This window comes from Uloborus diversus, chromosome 7 (genome assembly GCF_026930045.1).
Source record: "Uloborus diversus isolate 005 chromosome 7, Udiv.v.3.1, whole genome shotgun sequence".
Lineage (NCBI taxonomy): Eukaryota > Metazoa > Arthropoda > Arachnida > Araneae > Uloboridae > Uloborus > Uloborus diversus.
In genome coordinates, this window is record NC_072737.1 from 110502403 (window position 1) to 110519517 (window position 17115).

The following is a 17115-nucleotide window of genomic DNA, read 5'->3' on the forward strand; positions in this document are numbered from 1 at the left end:
AGAATGCATGCCAGAAATTATGAGCTGACACTCTGGCTAAAAAGGGAACCACCATTCAACAAATCAATTCTATTCCGGTCCCATACTCAACTTTTAAACGAGTGTTTCAAAGTCCCCAACAATTTCCGCACACATCTAATGGAAAGGATATCTAGCAGAAAATGGAAGGACCTCAACCCAAGTAGTATTAACGACAGGCCACGGCAGGAAGCAGTTGCTGTTTTCCGACTTACCATTGGACATGACTGTCTTGCTGTCCACTTACACAGGGTCAACCTGGCCCCTGATCCTTATTGTCCCTTTTGCCAAAGTGAACTGGTTATGGATGGCCGCCATCTTCTTCAGTGCAGAGTTCTCCATGGATCATCAGTTGCAGAACGATACTGGTAGGCGAGGAAAAGAATGTTTAAATGACTATTTTTATGTTCATGTTCTTGTTCTTTAGTTTTGTAATTTTTTCTTTTTGTCAAACCCCACGGTCATTGGAAATTAAAAAAAAAAAAAAAAAGTTAGCTCTTACTACGTTATCTTGTTTGTTCATGCTTGAGGGGAGGGGCTGCCACAGCATTTTTACCTAATACAACTAAAATACAGTGATTTAGCCAAGGAGGTGCTTGAACCTATTCCTCTCTTTTGCCATTGAAAAAAGTATAGGATTAGAGCACCCTCTAATTTTTCATTTTAAGTTGATTTCTTATTCCAAAACGAGGCTTATCTTTATTTTTGAATCATCGTCTGCAGTTTCTGTTCGTGAAGAAAAGTCATGGAAAACAGAAATGAAGAATTCAAAAAAAAAAAAAAGAGTTTTCTTTCTTAATAAAATATTGTCCGTTTCGTAATCAGAGTTGTTTGTGGGGAAAATTGTTGAATTTTTTTTTTAACTTTCAAAAAGAAAGCTTTTTTTAACATCGTCTGTGCTTTCTGCCAACTTTATTAGCTTTTGTGGAACACAATAGAGTGACAAAATTCTGTTAAGTTGATGTACATTATTTTTAGAATTACTTTTATTCTGAGAATTTAATATTTTTCTGAAATTTTCAGAATATAATTTTTTAATACATGCGAATTCATCTAACTAACAATCACCATTCTGACTGCCATGTTAACATGGAAAGATCACACCTGATGCTGGTTAATATATAAAAATAACTGAAATTTTGGCATTTTTAAAAAATTTAAAGAAGTCAGAATTTAAATTTTGAATCAGAAAATTGCTCTTTTCTACTCCTTGATGGGAAACTTTACTTTTTTATTGCCTAATTGCTGAACATACGTCACTTGACACAACTTTTATTTTTGAGTCTGACCGTGCGACGCCGGACAATTCAGCTAGCAATTAAATACATATTTAAAAATGAAAAATCAGAACATAGGGTTTTGGAAGAATAGTCTGTTTTCGAACAGACTTTTTGAATGTTCGAAAGTTCTCGGCAAAACACTGCATTGCTATATATCATTTTAATTTAAACAACTTTTCGTTCGCTTTTGAAACGCTCAATATTTCAATGTGAACATTTAAGTATGTATCGATATATTTAAAACCATACAAAACATTTACTGTTGATTATAATCCAGTTACGAAGAAGTTTCATATTATTCATTAAAAATTTCAGTTTGTACACATTAATTTAAATTGTACACATTAATTTAAATAAATTTTTACTTCCTTTTACAAAAAAGGAAGTATTGTATTCGCAAAAAAATTTTCACTCAAAAATCGACCGTAATTTCCATTTTAATTCAATCTCAATATTCATTCACCCCCGAATGAATATTGAGTTTTGCTTCCGACTCGACCACACGTGAATAAGTGCCCAAGAACGTATGACACGCGTAACATCCATAATGACGATTCCCGAGTTAGTTACAACGAATTTTCTCGTGACGTCTGTATGTGCGTATGTGCATATGTGCATTTGTGCGTATGTGCGTATGTATGTCGTATAACTCAAGAACGTTAAGTCCTAGAAAGTTAAAATTTGGTACGTAGACTTCTAGTGGGGTCTAGTTGTGCTGTTGTGCACCTCCCCTTTTGGTTGCATTCGGGTGTTTTTAAAGGGGTCTTTTGCCCCTTTTTGAAGGGAAATCATTGTTAATTTCGATGTAAACTCAAGTGGTGTTATTAGTTGGCGGGCACTTGGCGATATACAGCCAGTCTTTTGGTCGCCACGCTTTTTTATATCAGTAGCAAAATTTCCTACATACATGCATGGATGTGTACAAACAAAGGTGTTAAAAATATAGTGCAATAATTGACTAAAATGCCGTAAATGTTAATTTTTCGTTTGAAGAAAAAAAACATACATTTGAAACTATTTTACAACTTTGCAGTAGTTTTTTTTTTTTTTTTTTTTTTTTTTTTTTATCTTGACTGCAAATACCATGAAATATCTCTATGTTGAAATAACTCTAATAACCATGAAATAACTCTGATGTTGAAATTACATTAGAGTTATTTCATGGTTATTAGAGTTATTTTATGGTCGGAAATTAAATTACTACCAATCTACTCTAGGAAAATGCTGATGATGTTTTTCAAATTATCTCAAGCTATTACATATTTTTTGTATTTCAGTTGCAGAAGGTATTAAATTAAAAACATAAATGAAAATTTAAAATTGCTCTAGTTAAAAATACTAGTGCTTAAATTTTATCAAAAAAAAAAATTCAATATCCATCAATTACAACTAATTATAAATAAAACGAGCTGATGTGTGCATCACATGACTTCCTTTTACCCCAATTTAATGTCATTTCCCCATTACTAGCAATGTTAATGTGATGCAATAATTTACTCTCTAAATATCACCAACAGTGGCCAAATTGAAATCAGATTTAAAAAAAAAAAAAAAAAAAAAATTGCCAAATTGGCGACAAAACTTGGCGGCCAAAAGACTGGCGATATATCGCCAAGTGTCCTCAAAATTTATAACACAACTTGAGTTTACATCGAAACTAACATAGATTTCCTCCCCCCCCCCAAAAAAGGAGCAGAAGACCCCTTTAGAAACACCCGAATGCAACTAAAAGAGCAGGTGCACAACTAGACCCCACTAGAAGTCTACGTACCGAGTTTCACATTTATAGGACATACCGTTCTTGAGTTATGCGATATACGACACACATACGCACATACGTACATACAGACATCGCGAGAAAACTCGTTGCAATTAACTCGGGAATCTTTAAAATGGATATTGTGTGTGTCTATACGTTCTTAGGCACTTATCTACGTGAGGTCGAGTTGAAAAAACCTCATCATTCATTCGGGGGTGAGTGAAATGGAAATAAACGTCGATTTTTGAGTGAAAATTTTTTTGCGAATACAATACTTCCTTTTTTGTAAAACAAAGTAAAAATAGCCGCCTTCAAAAAACACCAAGGAACTAAAGAGCAAAAAATAACTGATTACACTTACGTACTATTTCCTACTCAAAACTAGAAATGAAATTTATTTTACAATTCCAGTACAAAAATTAACTACACTACGCACCCAATCATAAAATAAACACTGATTTTAATTAGTATACGATGAATTATTTTAAATACCTAACTAATTATATACGATAATTATAAACTACTACTTGACGTAACTGACAACCCACCGAATCCTGAATTAAACACTAATTTAACTAAGCACGAAATTAGTCTTTAAAACTAAACCTACTCCGTTACGTTAGGTTTATAGGAGGCCCCGACTTCAAAAGGTTATTAAAAATTAAGCGATTATATATAATTAATTAGGTATTTAAACTAATTCATAGTATAGTAATTAAAATTAGTGTTTTTTTTATTATTGAGTGTTTAGTTTAGTTAATTTTTGTACTGGAATTGTAAAATAAATTTCATTTCTAGTTTTGGGTAGGAAATAGTACGTAAGTATAATCGGTTATTTTTTGCCTTTTAACTCCTTGGTGTTTTTTTGAAGGTGTTTTTTTTTTAATTTAAAAGTAATTTATTTTTTGCCTTTTAGTTTTGTAAATAAAAAGTAAGTTTGTAGGATAGAGTATGTAGTACATGACGTTTAGGCCTTTCTTCAGCGCATGTCGAGTAAGAAAACGCCGAGCACATGAGTCTGAACACAACTAAAATGAGCACGATAGAAGAAGAAATAGACCACAGCGTCTCGGAGACTTCCAACGACTGTGAAGAAAGGCTTTTTCAATTGCGCAACTACAGAGATGTGAAGAATATTGGAATAATAGTGAAATTTATAGTAAAATCGTGTTATGCCAGAGAAATAATAATTTATTTTTTATTGGTGATACATTTAATATTGAGGGGGCATCCTTTATTTTTAATGAAATATTCGATCTGTCTTGACGTTCTTTATATAAGTTTTTGTCAATCAATTTGTCTTTCCTCGTCATAGTGTCAAATTTGAATCAGTCCTTCTGTGAGCCAATTCTTGTTTGTGAAGTTCTATTTCTTTAATTTTTTCTTTACAATGGTTCAAATACTCTCCATTTGGCTTATATCTGGACTGTTTCCATGCCGTGGAAGTATATATATATATATATATATATATATATATATATATATATATATATATATTATATATATATATATATATATATATATATATATATATATATATATATATATATATATATATATATATATATATATATATATATATATATATATATATATATATATATATATATTTATTTATTTATTTATTTATTTATTTATTTATTTATTTTATTTCTCATTTTCTCGTTCAAAGTTTTGGTCACAGATAAATCTTCAAGACACAGAACTCCATCATGCATGAATATGAAGTCTCTGTCTGAAAAAAAAAATTTTAACTAAAAAACATTTTGTTCAAGCACTTTCATGCTGGAATTGAGTCCTCATGCCTTCTACAATGCTTAAACATCCAGACTTGGAGCTGAAATTACGCTCCAATCCATAACTTTGGTGAGGTGTTCAACCGTTCGTGTAATGCTACTCGGGAAAATATTTTACTAGTATTTCTCCTGACATACTTACTGCTTTCGTTTGGTATTTTACGCATTGATTTATCAGAAAACTACACCTAAAAGGTAAAACGTATCGTATTGTTGGGAAAAATTATCATAATGAAAGTTTTAGCCGCATGTATAAACACCTTTAAATCTTCAGTCACTATGCAGTAAATTCCGTTTTAGGAAAAAGAATGAACAACTTAAATTTAACTGAATTATTAAAGAAAATTTAATATTTCTCACCTTGCTCTAAATACTTACAAATAGTTTATGCACAATTTTTGCTGAAGTATGTCTCTTTGCCATAGCAAATTTAATCTTAGCCCTCTTTACAAGGATAACGAGTACCGAGTTCAACTGCGATGAACTTTCTACGAATAGAAGAATTACATACATTGTACTTTATATCTCCATCCTCCATACACTTATAAAGAGATTTTTAGTTCATAATCAGTTGTTTTTCTGTTAGTTTTGGCAAAATGAATTAATTTCCTTTCTGTTTTTGCAGCAAATTTACTTTTCCACTGCGTTTCCCTACTCTGAAAATGATAGATTTACATTTGAAATTCAAAGATCTTTTTATTCTATACACCTATGCCTGCGAAATTTTAGTTTTTTTAGCGATTTCATGTTGTGTATAGTGATTTTCTTGGATGAGGCACTTTATTGCAACTAGTTTTCTAGGAGAAATATCACTTGCATTGCTCGTGATCACGCAATAGTTCTTTCACAAAAGAAAAAAACCCTGCTGATTATAAATTAATTAAAGCTGCAAAAAGAATTGCATTTAGAATGAAATAATACTGATCCTAACTCAAGGAAAGAATGTAAAATACTAGCACATCAAGCTGAGAGTTTTTAAGTTGTATTTTAAATTCAATTGTTAATCAAACATATTTTTCGTGTAATGCGAACAATTTCATTACTTTAGATCAATTGTTTCTCTATTTTATAAATGTCAACATTTCACAAAGATGTCCCCAAAACTACTCTAAAGGAGAGAAAAAATGATTGGAATAACAAAACAAGTTATCCTTCATAAATTAATGCAAGTATATACAAAATTTTTCAATAAAAACTGAAAAAATCACAATTATTCTAATAATTTTCACACCTCTGTATGTACAAAAAATAATTGTCTTCATTATTAGTTCGACTTTATCAAAGTTTGCTTTCTGAAAACAAATGCACGAGTCACTAAAAAAGCAACAAAAATCGCTTTAAGTTTAAAATTGTAACATTGTAAATTATAAAATATATTTCACAAAAAATACCTATCACACAACCCTTGATAAAGCTATAATAGATTTAGGAAAATAGAACTTTGAGAAAGGACGAGTACACGTAGCTCTTAGCATAGTCAAGACTTAAAGTAATAGCTCGATCTAATTTAAAACCCCTTAAACTTTTAACTAAACCTCACGATGAACGAGCATTAGCAGTACGTTTGTTGTTCGAGAAAAATACCAAAATAAAGGAAATGAAGCCACTGGATAAATGAGGGCATGCAACGTGCTATAGCAAAATCCTTGACGTGAAGTAAAATCTTTGTGGTTCAAATTTTTTGAACTAGGATGAAACAGGACGCCCGTTTGTTCAAAAGAGGCCCCATGAAATTTTAGCTAAGAAGAATAAATCAAATGTTAGAAAATAGCAAGTGGTGAGAGAGGTGTGGTGAAAACAACTGTGTTGTATGAGTCCTGAGGAGTTTTTAGGTTTCTCCTGTATTAAAAAATAATTTAAAAAACCAATTTTCTCTTTTTGAATAATTTATTATTATTTGTAGTGTTGGTTTTTCTCCTGTAATAACTATTTAAATTATATGGTTTGATTTTCTTATTTGAGAACGTCGTCCATCGATGGAAACTCAATGGTTCATCCATAGCAACTGGTTCCCATGAATGGACCACATGCTAAAATATTTTTTTTTAAATTTTTATCTTTTATTGCATACAGTTAACATTAAAGTGAATTTTTTTATGAAAGGAGAAATATACTGAGTGATTATTCCTATCGTCAATATAAAGTTTGAGTCAGAACTACATCCTAAAAAAGGTTAGAAGTGTTATATGGTTCATTGACGACAACCTTCCCCTACATATGAACCACTCAAGACACTTTTGGATATATTTAGACAGTTTTGGACAGGAAGAATCACCTGTCATGTCCAAAACCAGTTTTTTACGTCCAAAATCCCAGGCTTGGCAGCACACTAAAAAATTCCAACTTTTGGAAATTGATTGATTGGCTTTATAATATTACTATAAGTATTTAGCGTAAACATGCTTCAAAGACCTTTTAAATATTAATTGACTAATGAAAAGAATAAACTGCGAAAAAGTGTCTAAAGAATCAGTTTTACTCTCACCAAATGATACTTCGCAAAAAAAATATTTGTTTACTGTTTGTTAAAAATAATTGAAATTGTATGTGTACAAATTAGTTTAAAAGAACATACTCTATGCGGCACACTAAGTCTAATTTCTGGGTATGAAATGCTGTTAGTCCTAGATAAAAGTGGAAGTCAATGCCCACCTTATAACAGATGTTATGAAAAAGATTTTTTTTTTTTTTTTCAATTCTGTTCAGACGCGTTATACAGCAACAACTGGGGTCATTTCCAAAATTTTAAAAGTATTTTTTTCTGAAAGACCATGCTTAGAAACATAGGATCTGACAACTTTTTAAATAATTTGACTAAGTTTAATATTTTAAAACATTATTTTAATCGGTGCGCTTTTATTGTTCAGGCTTCTGTCGATGACATTACAAATGATGATAGGCCATTCACTGATGCCATTCACGTAGAACAATATTTAGTTCACTTCCATACTCACATGTACTGGCAACGATATGGTTGATAGCAAGCGTAGAGTGCAATATTTAATTCACTTCTTGATTATCATAACGTGGAAACGCGGGAGACAGATGGGCCAAAGAGACAGATGGGCCAAAGTACGTCATTTGTGGCGTTATAAAGACCACGCCTAATTTTCAAAATCGGACATTTAAAAATATTAATTAAAATTTAAGCGTTGGGAAAATGAAAGTTTTTTTCTCGCTACATGTTTTTTTTTTTTTTCATCTTTTAGATAAAGCTTCCTGTTTCAAAATTTAAAAAAATAATGGTGATTCTTTTTCCCGTTAGATCATTTAAAGCCAATTTCCCCTACATTTAAGATTAAAATATATTGTTTTGAGTTCAGTAATTTGAATACATTTTCAATCAAAAATTTTACTTGCTGAAGAAATTTGACGTTTTTACTAACACGCTTTTATTAGCTTCACTTGCATGTTTGTGAGTAACTCTCCTTTGGACTAAGAGCTAGTGGCTTATTATTTTTAGTACATTTCAGCACTTTATGAGCGTTTATAGCGGTGGACTCCAATTTCTTCCTCAGACCCGGGGGAATAGGGGGAGCTAACAAAGCGCTTATTGTTAGCCGATGCTCTCCAACCATACCTCCCGCAGAGAAAGGTGTTTGAGAATACAAAACTGTTTTTCCTCTGAAAATGAAGTTGGCGATTACTTGGCGTCTTAAGGGGTTGCCCACTCATAAACAGGTGAGTGAAAATTAAGAATAGGTAGCACGTGTGTCCACGATTTCAAAATGGCGGACGTAACATTTATTCAATCTACTAGAAAAAGAAAATCTCCGCGACATTTAACGATTATTTGTACTGCATATTTTCATTCCAAAAGAGGAAACAAGACGTACTGGTCTCGCACTAGAAAATTGACATGAAATTGTCGTGAAAATTTTCTGTCTTCTAATTTTAAAATGGTTTTCCAAAATAAAAGAATCCTCAAAACTTTTAGCAATAATGAAGTAAAAGTACTGGTGAATTGCGAATAGTTAAGCTGATTTTATTTTTCCAACTTCTAAAATTTTTTTAAGAAATATATTTTTTTACAAATTAATAAAGGGGCCATTTCATCGTATTTTTTTTCCGAATGTAAGGCTTCAACATGACACTTTTTTTTTGCCATAACTGCTTGATGTACTGTTTGATGGGCACATTGTTTTATTTTGATTTTGTGTGTTGGTAGGACTAACTCAATATAAAACGATGTGTAAATCAAACTGTAAATTAAACTTGGTTAGTCATTCAGCTTGGACACAATCTGTGAAATTCGGTACATATATTTGTTCTAGAACATAAAATCCACAAGTCCAAATTGTCAGTTTCCATGTTCATTTTTTATAATTACTGAAATCCATGATGATTTTCACTGACTTTCCAGTTGCACTGGTACTCTACAATTACATGTTTGTTCAATATTAAGGGATGACATTTCTAAATGTTTAAATCCGAGACAGGATTATAGATAGCAAGATTACTGGGTAAAGATTGTAGATGTTTGTTGTTTTTGAATAGTTACATAATTCAGTAAGCTCATTTTGTCATCAGGGCCGATTCTAGGGTGTCGGCCGCCCGTGTGCAAAGACCTCATGTGCCGCTTCTTCATGTTTTGACTAATACTTAACGCCCACATAAATATTTCTACAAATTCCTGTTTTAAGTTCTAATTAAAATTAAAACAGAAGAAGGATGAATTTATTAACTTATATTCTTAAGAACTTAGTTAGACCAGTTAATCAGTACGGTAAAGGTATTCTTGTGTGAGGGTGTATATCAGCATCAAGACTTGGAACGTTTTCATTTTTTGATGAAATAATGAATCATGCTATTAATTTAAATAATTTAAAAAACATTTTTAAACTATTAGCTCAAAATTTGGTAATCGGAAACAACTTTTTTTATTTTTTTATCAAGATAACGATAAGCAGCACAAGTTTGCGTTTGGTGCCTCAAAAATTGACCTTAAGCTTAGAAATATCTCGTAAATCGCTAGGTTTAAACTTAATGGAACATATTTGGAGATATCTGGTGGCTAGATTACGAAAATACACCATTGAAACGAAAAGCGAGCTAGAAACTGTAAGACTCGAAATGCGGCTGAAAACTTACTCAGAAATTGAACAAAAAAAGAAAGAAAGAAACAATGAAATCTATTCCCAGACGTTAAAAAGCTGTTCTTGATACTGCATGATATTCTACTAATTAATAAATTAGTAAAAAAATAGATTATTGACTAGTTTTTTGACATTTTTTCAAAGTGTACGAAGACTTTTGTGAGATTAAGTTTCTGACACTTTTTGATTTTGATCTCTTAAAAATCAAGTTCTATTATGTTATTAAAAAATTTCATGTAGTTTTGTTGAAAATAAATCATAGATCTTATAATTAAATACTCATCCAAAATATTAATTTTAACGAATGGATAATGGCATATTTCATTAAAAATCGTAAGTGTACGAACACTTTTAGGAGCCACTGTATATGCAGTTTGAAAAGCATTCAGTAACGGGTTTAAAAAAATTTTATATTATTTTTAAGAATTGTATTTAATAAATCAGAAATTATTCTTGAAGGCTACTCTCTTGTGTACTAACGTTTATACTAATATTAGCTCTCTCTCTCGTTTGACTCAGGTTCCAGCTTAAGTCAAAGTTTTTCGCGATAAAAATAATTCTCTGAAATTCAAGTAATCATTTTAGAGGAAAATAAAACATTAACTGCTATAAACATGAAGTCGAGAAGATTCTCTGAAAATATTTTAGTTGTGCAGTTTCATAATTTCAAAAACTGTGTTTAAATTCTTAAACATTTTCTGTCAGTCAAATATTTTCAGTATGTTAGTATACAAACATGGGCAAAAAGAAAAATAAAGTGCAAATCTAGGTTACAAAATTTCATTGAAATATGTATCTTGAAATTATGAAATGCAAAATTATACATTGTAAGAAATGTAATTTTATAAAATAACTATTAATTGAAAAAAATAAAAAAGTTCAACTCTCGAGTAAGAAAATGTTTTAATTCTCAATCATTATTAAACAAATCAAGAATATATTAACCAAAAAATTTATGAACTTAATAAATGATTGATAACTTTATAATCATTTGCATCGAGAATAAAATCTTTTGCAGCTTTTTCTTTTGCGTGGAAAATGACGCACTTGACAGTTTCAGAGCTAGTTCAGTTAGAATATCACAATCTATCAATGTTTAATAGGGTGGAGCAAAAAAAAAAGGGATTTTTGTTTTTTTGAGCAATCACAATTGCTTATTGCTTTCATTTGACTGTTTTGATGAGCTATCATTTTATTTTCTCTCCAGCACCCTCTGCAGCAAAACCGTCGACCGGCTCCTCACGATGCTGCTCTAGCGAAAACGGTCTTCAGATTGCGTCAATATCCTACACATACACGAACGTACAAACAAACACATACACACATACACACACGCATACATACAGACACCTACACTCATACACACAACTACCCACACACTCACACACTCATACCTGCACACAGACACAAACACACAAGCATATATACACACACACACACTCGTGATTGCGAAAAACATAATTTGAATTCCAGATGTCAAAATTCAAATTAATTTTTATTTATTTATTTATTTATTTTGCGAGTTGCAATAGCACGCAAAAGTTGCGATTGGTGAAGACTTAAAAAAAAAAATAAAGATTTAAAAATATATAAATAAAAAAATGAGATTGGATAATGTCTTCCAATTGTGCAACGAGCCTGAAAATTCCAAAAAATGGAAAATTTTATGTTTTTTCACGAATTTTCTAAAGCTTTTGAGTCTATGATGTTTTTAATGCTCTAAGACGGAATATTTGCAAATGATGAAGCCTTTAGAAAGTAAAAAGAAATGTTGAAATACAATGATACCTTCTAATTTAGGAACAGGCCTAAAATATCGAAAAAATTGAGGATTTCAGCTTTTCTTTGAGATTTAAAAAAATGGTCTAATTTTTTTTTAGTTTTTTTTTTCAGTAATGTAGGGAAAACTCTTTTATAAAGCACTATTACACAAAAACATTAATTTATTTATTGATTCTGAAGGTATCTGCTAACCATGCAACCCCATACTTAACAGTAATAAGCCATTTTCAAATATTAGAAGGTTGTAAAATATTTAGCAAAATTTCTACCTTCTAGTAAATTAGTCTTACTTTTTTAAGTGTTACTTGTTGAAACTAATTTATAATCAGAGTTTTGGAAACTTGGGGTTTAAACTAGATTTTTTTGGTTTAAACCTGGTTTATTTGGTTTTTATTACTATTTGTAAGAAAAACAATTTTATTTTAGGAAAATCATGAAGAAAAAATTATTTTATTATTAATTGTTAAGGAATGTTTTACATTCATATTTGTACCTAATTTCTTCGTAATTAATTAAATAGTTAAGAGTGAAATCTTGTAATATCATTTTCTCATACTTGGAGATTTCTATAGGAGAATATTGTTTGAAAATCTTTAACTGTTATAAAAAATACAATACGTAAATGGGTTTTGGTATAAATAATCAAATAAATAATTTACTGTAATTGTTCATACGTTAAGTGTAAATAACAAAGAATAAATTCTTGCAAATGAATTTCCTCATAATTATATCTATCTACTATAAATGAAAAAATAAAAGTAAAATTAAAATCACGCATTTTAAAACATGGAAAGTATTTTGTAGTATCTACAAATGAATCATAAGTTTGATGTACATTATACAACTTTAAAAATCAAAAGTTCAACGCATAATTTGTTTAAAGATTTTACCTAATGTATGAGTAGCAACAATTATAGAAACAGGACAAGTAGGTTTTAAGAAAATCATTATGTTTTTCATTGTAGACATTATTTCTCTTGGTTTAATGCATATAACCAAAGAAAAAAAATCATTTTAATTAAAGCCTCAAACTTAAATGAAAATACTTTTTAAACATATTTTAATAATGAAGACTGTCATAAAAAATAATGTTTATTGATTCTTCCACCATTCTGAGTACATGAGACTTCTTTTATAAAAAAGGGGGAGGGGGATAAAAAAAAAGTTTTTTGAAAGGTGAAAATGTAGCATTATTTATTTTTTTTACGAACACAGACTTGCATGAATGTTTTCGTAATTTTATACATTTTCTTTTCTTGTTTTGACTACATCGTCTTTCCGGGATGCGAAAAGTGTGCAGGTATAAGCGCAATTTTTTGTCTACTCTAAGTATTCTTGGACTTAAGTTATTCTTTCTCTCCTGTCAAGTATTCTAGTGTGAAGATATTTTTACACTATGCATCACTTCAATGGTACATAGTGATTACTTAAGATTTTCTTGATTACTTAAGTTTTATACTCAATAAATCTTAAGTAATCGAGCAAATTAGGTAGTATATGAAGATTTGGTTGAAATATGCTTTTTGGAGTATTTTGAAATGCAAAAGGCTGAAAAATAATGATAAATAAAAATTATAACAGAACTATTTGGATTTTTTTTCCATGTAATTTTAGAAAAACTTACATGGTCTGCCCTGTATATTTATGTACCTAATAGAAAAGCTGCATAGGAAAAGATGAGAAAAAAAAGAAAAAAAATGAAAACTATTCAGCAAACTTTCATTACCTTAAAAAATATAATTTCTAAATTTATTAAATCGGTAATTTATCTATAAAGCTTTGCTAGTTACTTTGCATTAATTATATTTTATTCCTTGCAATAACAGATTAAATTGATGAAAACATTTGGGGGAAAACAGTAAAATGGTTTTAAAAAAAACACTTAGTTTAAACCACGGTTTAAACCAACGTGTTTAAACCAAACAACCCCTCCTATTATGCACTATTTTTCTTTTACTAATAATAAAGCTGAAAGTCTGTATGTCTGGATGTCTGTAGGACCCCCCTCCCCTTTCTTTCCAAATCAAAGTTCCATTCGAATGAAATAACATAAAAAAGGTCTATTTTTTGAGTTTTCAGCTTTTTTTTTCGCGAAATAAATCAATCCACTGAGCAGAAAATTATTTTTTCGATCGATCACTAATTTTTACCTCCGAAAAGGGAGGGAGCAAGGAACCCTTTACTTTTAGGAGTGAGGAGGCAGTCACCACCTTTACGACTCACCCGCCGCTGGGATGTTCATTATACAAAATTCGTTAAAGGTTAGCTAAACTTAATAGCAGCTAAGCAGTTTAAAATGTATTGGCTGCTCTAGAATTAAACTAGTTATAACGGGAAAAGATAAAATGCAAATTTTTGAGCTTTGTCATCTAGAAATCATATACTCATTTATTACATTTGATACTTTTTTAGAACGAACCAAACTCATATAAATAGTCTTCAGAATTAAAAACCATTTTGTGCATTTTATCTTGAAGTTTTTATCGTTTTGAAATTTATTTCTGGTGAAACTTCTTTAAATTAAAGGTAAATTTACCTGTTATTTTTTTTAAGTATAGACTTTTATTAAAAAGAAATATATTGCGCTTAAAGAGAGAATAGCTTATGTTTCCCATTATCTGCTCTAAACGTTGCAACTTTTTAAGCTCGAATTCAAAAACCATTTTGAACAATTATACTGAAAAAAAAAAGACTGTTAAAAGCGCTTTTGAACTGATTACTTGCTTCGAATAACAGAAAGCTCAAAAACCTGCATCATTTGAAAAGTTTAATCCTCGATGTTAATTCGTTAAATTTATTAGCTAAACTCTAATTTTAAAATTAATATTATTTTGTAATGTTTTTCGAAAAAGCGTGCATTATGACAGAGAAGGTATGTTAAGAAATAGTCTTAAATTAAAAAATAAAATGAGTGAGAACGACTATATACAGAATGCTGTGACGCATATCTTATTTCTTTTCTACCACCCGTTGCATTGCAAAGAGCAGTTTCACGGTTTCCAAGAATTTTCGAAGAACTGCGAAGAGAGAACACTGGTCCCTCTTTTGGAAGGATTGCAACAATTTGGCCTGTTATCCTTCTTCTTTTGGCGAGCGTCTATTTACAAATTTTGCGTGACCAGAAATGGCGGACACATTGTACCTGCTTTTAAAGTGTATTTCCTTTGACAAAGGAAGTGTCTGCAATGGATAATCTGACAGGTGACGTCTCGAGGGAGAGGAACTTGGGAAGAAATTGGATGTAGCCGTTTATAGCCAGGCGGTCTAAAGCCCTGGTTTCCTAGAAGCGAAGACGCCAATCTTCGGCGTCGCTCCTCGTCGAGAAGAAAACTTGATTCTTCTGCGCATGCGTGCCCGAGCTAAATTGACGTCGTGAATAGCCACGCCGGAATCTGTTTGACTCTGATTTCGGCGTCACGGCGAGGAGCGACGTCGAAAATTGGCAATTCGCTCCTAGAAAACCAGGGCTTAAGGCGCGGGTCTTCGCTGACGTCCACCTCCGGGAATCAATGGGCGTGCATTCTAATCCCGTCTACACCGAAATTAAATTTATAATCTTGCAACTCAATTTTCGCCTACTTTTTGTGATCGGATTCTTTTAAAATTTGGAATGCAACCTCAGACCAAATGACAATGATAATTTTCTGTAATCAAATTAATTTATTAACGATAAGTTATTAGTTTATTCTAATTAACACGCTTTTATTAGCTTAACTTGTATATTTGTAGGTATGTTTGTGGGTCCAACTTTCCTTTGAAAAAATAGTCAGTGGATTATTAGAATTACTTACAACGTACAAATCAGAGCTGCGGAGTGTAACAATGTTTGCACATGAATTTACCAGAAAGCATTCAAAATGTCTGATGCAAATAATGCAATAGAATACTAAGATATATTCCACTATAAAAATCGAACACACGCACAAAGATTTCATTGAAGAGTTACAAGTGTTAGCAATATTTAGTATCTAAATCCTATTTGAAAAAAAAAAGGAATAAGGACTTTATATTTTTCAGAAATAAAAATTAAATAATAGTTTAAAAAACTAAAAAAAACACGCTTTTGTAGCAAAATGAACTAAAAAGTAAAAAATAAAATAATAGTTTAAAAAACTAAATAAACACGCTTTAGTAGCAAAATGAACTAAAAAGTTTAAAATAATCTTTGGAGGACAAGTATATAAAGTAATTGACCAAACACTTAATTTTACTGTAATAAAAAAAATCGTAGGGGGCTGCCTATTTACATTTTTGCATGGATACCAAGTGGAAGAAATTTGACACAACTGATAAGAAGCCCCCCCTCCCCATGCTTTTTTTCTGTTACAGTAAAATTAGGTGTTTGGTCAATTACTTTATATACTTGTCATCCAAAGATTATTTTTAACTTTTTAGTTCATTTTGCTACTAAAGCGTGTTTTTTTAGTTCTTTAAACCATTATTTCATTTAAAAATGATTACAAGAATGGAAATTTACGAAACAATGAGGAGTGACAGTTAACAGAAGTGACTGATCACTATTTATATAGACAAATTTTCAACAAAAAGTTATTATTTTTGAAACTCATTAAACAATTTCAGTTTTATTAAGAGCTATAGTAAATTTACATTTTTTTTTTTTTTTTTAAGTTTTCCTTTCTCTATTCTTTTGTACACTTTTTTTTCCTGAAAATATCAATTAAAAATAGATCACCAACTTTTCTGCCGAGATGGGTTTTATGAGCACTTAAAAAATGCAAATTAAATAATTTATTCTTTACTTTATTTGCTCAAAAAATACAGAAATACATTTAGAATAGAAACAAAAGACTAAAAAAAACACTGCGTCGGCCGGGAGTCGAACCCGGGTCAACTGCTTGGAAGGCAGCTATGCTAACCGTTATACCACCGACGCTTCGGGAGTTAATGAAACCGAAACAAACTTGAAGCGGTAATATAGGTCAAAAGATGCTCTTTTCCCCAAGGTAAAGATGTTCGAAACGTCCTCAGGGAGCTACGAAAGAGTGAATTTACGCGGAAAGAAATATGCAGAGCGTGACCATTATTATAGAAATCATTTGCTAATCGCAACATAATTTTTCATGATAAGTTTCTTAAAACTGGAAAAAATTATAAATCTGTTAATCATTGTAATTATACCAATTCGTTTTTTTTTTTTTTAATTAATTTTTTTCTACTAGAAATATTAGTGTGAATTCATACATTCTGAATTATTTTAAGTAGAGTATTAATTACTTCAGCGGATTTTGAAATCAAAGGTAGTTGTCATGCTCGTCCGAGCTAGTTCAAATTGCGAGGGCTGGTAAAATAGAGCTTTAAAACTTAAATACTCACCCCGCCCCCTCGTCCCCGAAAAAATGCTCCAAGAATATTTTTAATTAAAA

The 17115-nt window shown here is 30.7% G+C and overlaps 1 non-coding gene across 1 annotated transcript; it reads right to left on the bottom strand.

The window, feature by feature from the left end:
• Window positions 1-16553: 16553 nt before the first annotated feature.
• Window positions 16554-16625, bottom strand: Trnag-ucc (transfer RNA glycine (anticodon UCC)). Its single transcript has one exon. It is a non-coding gene; the product is annotated as a tRNA-Gly (tRNA).
• Between the last annotated feature and the right edge of the window lie 490 nt (window positions 16626-17115).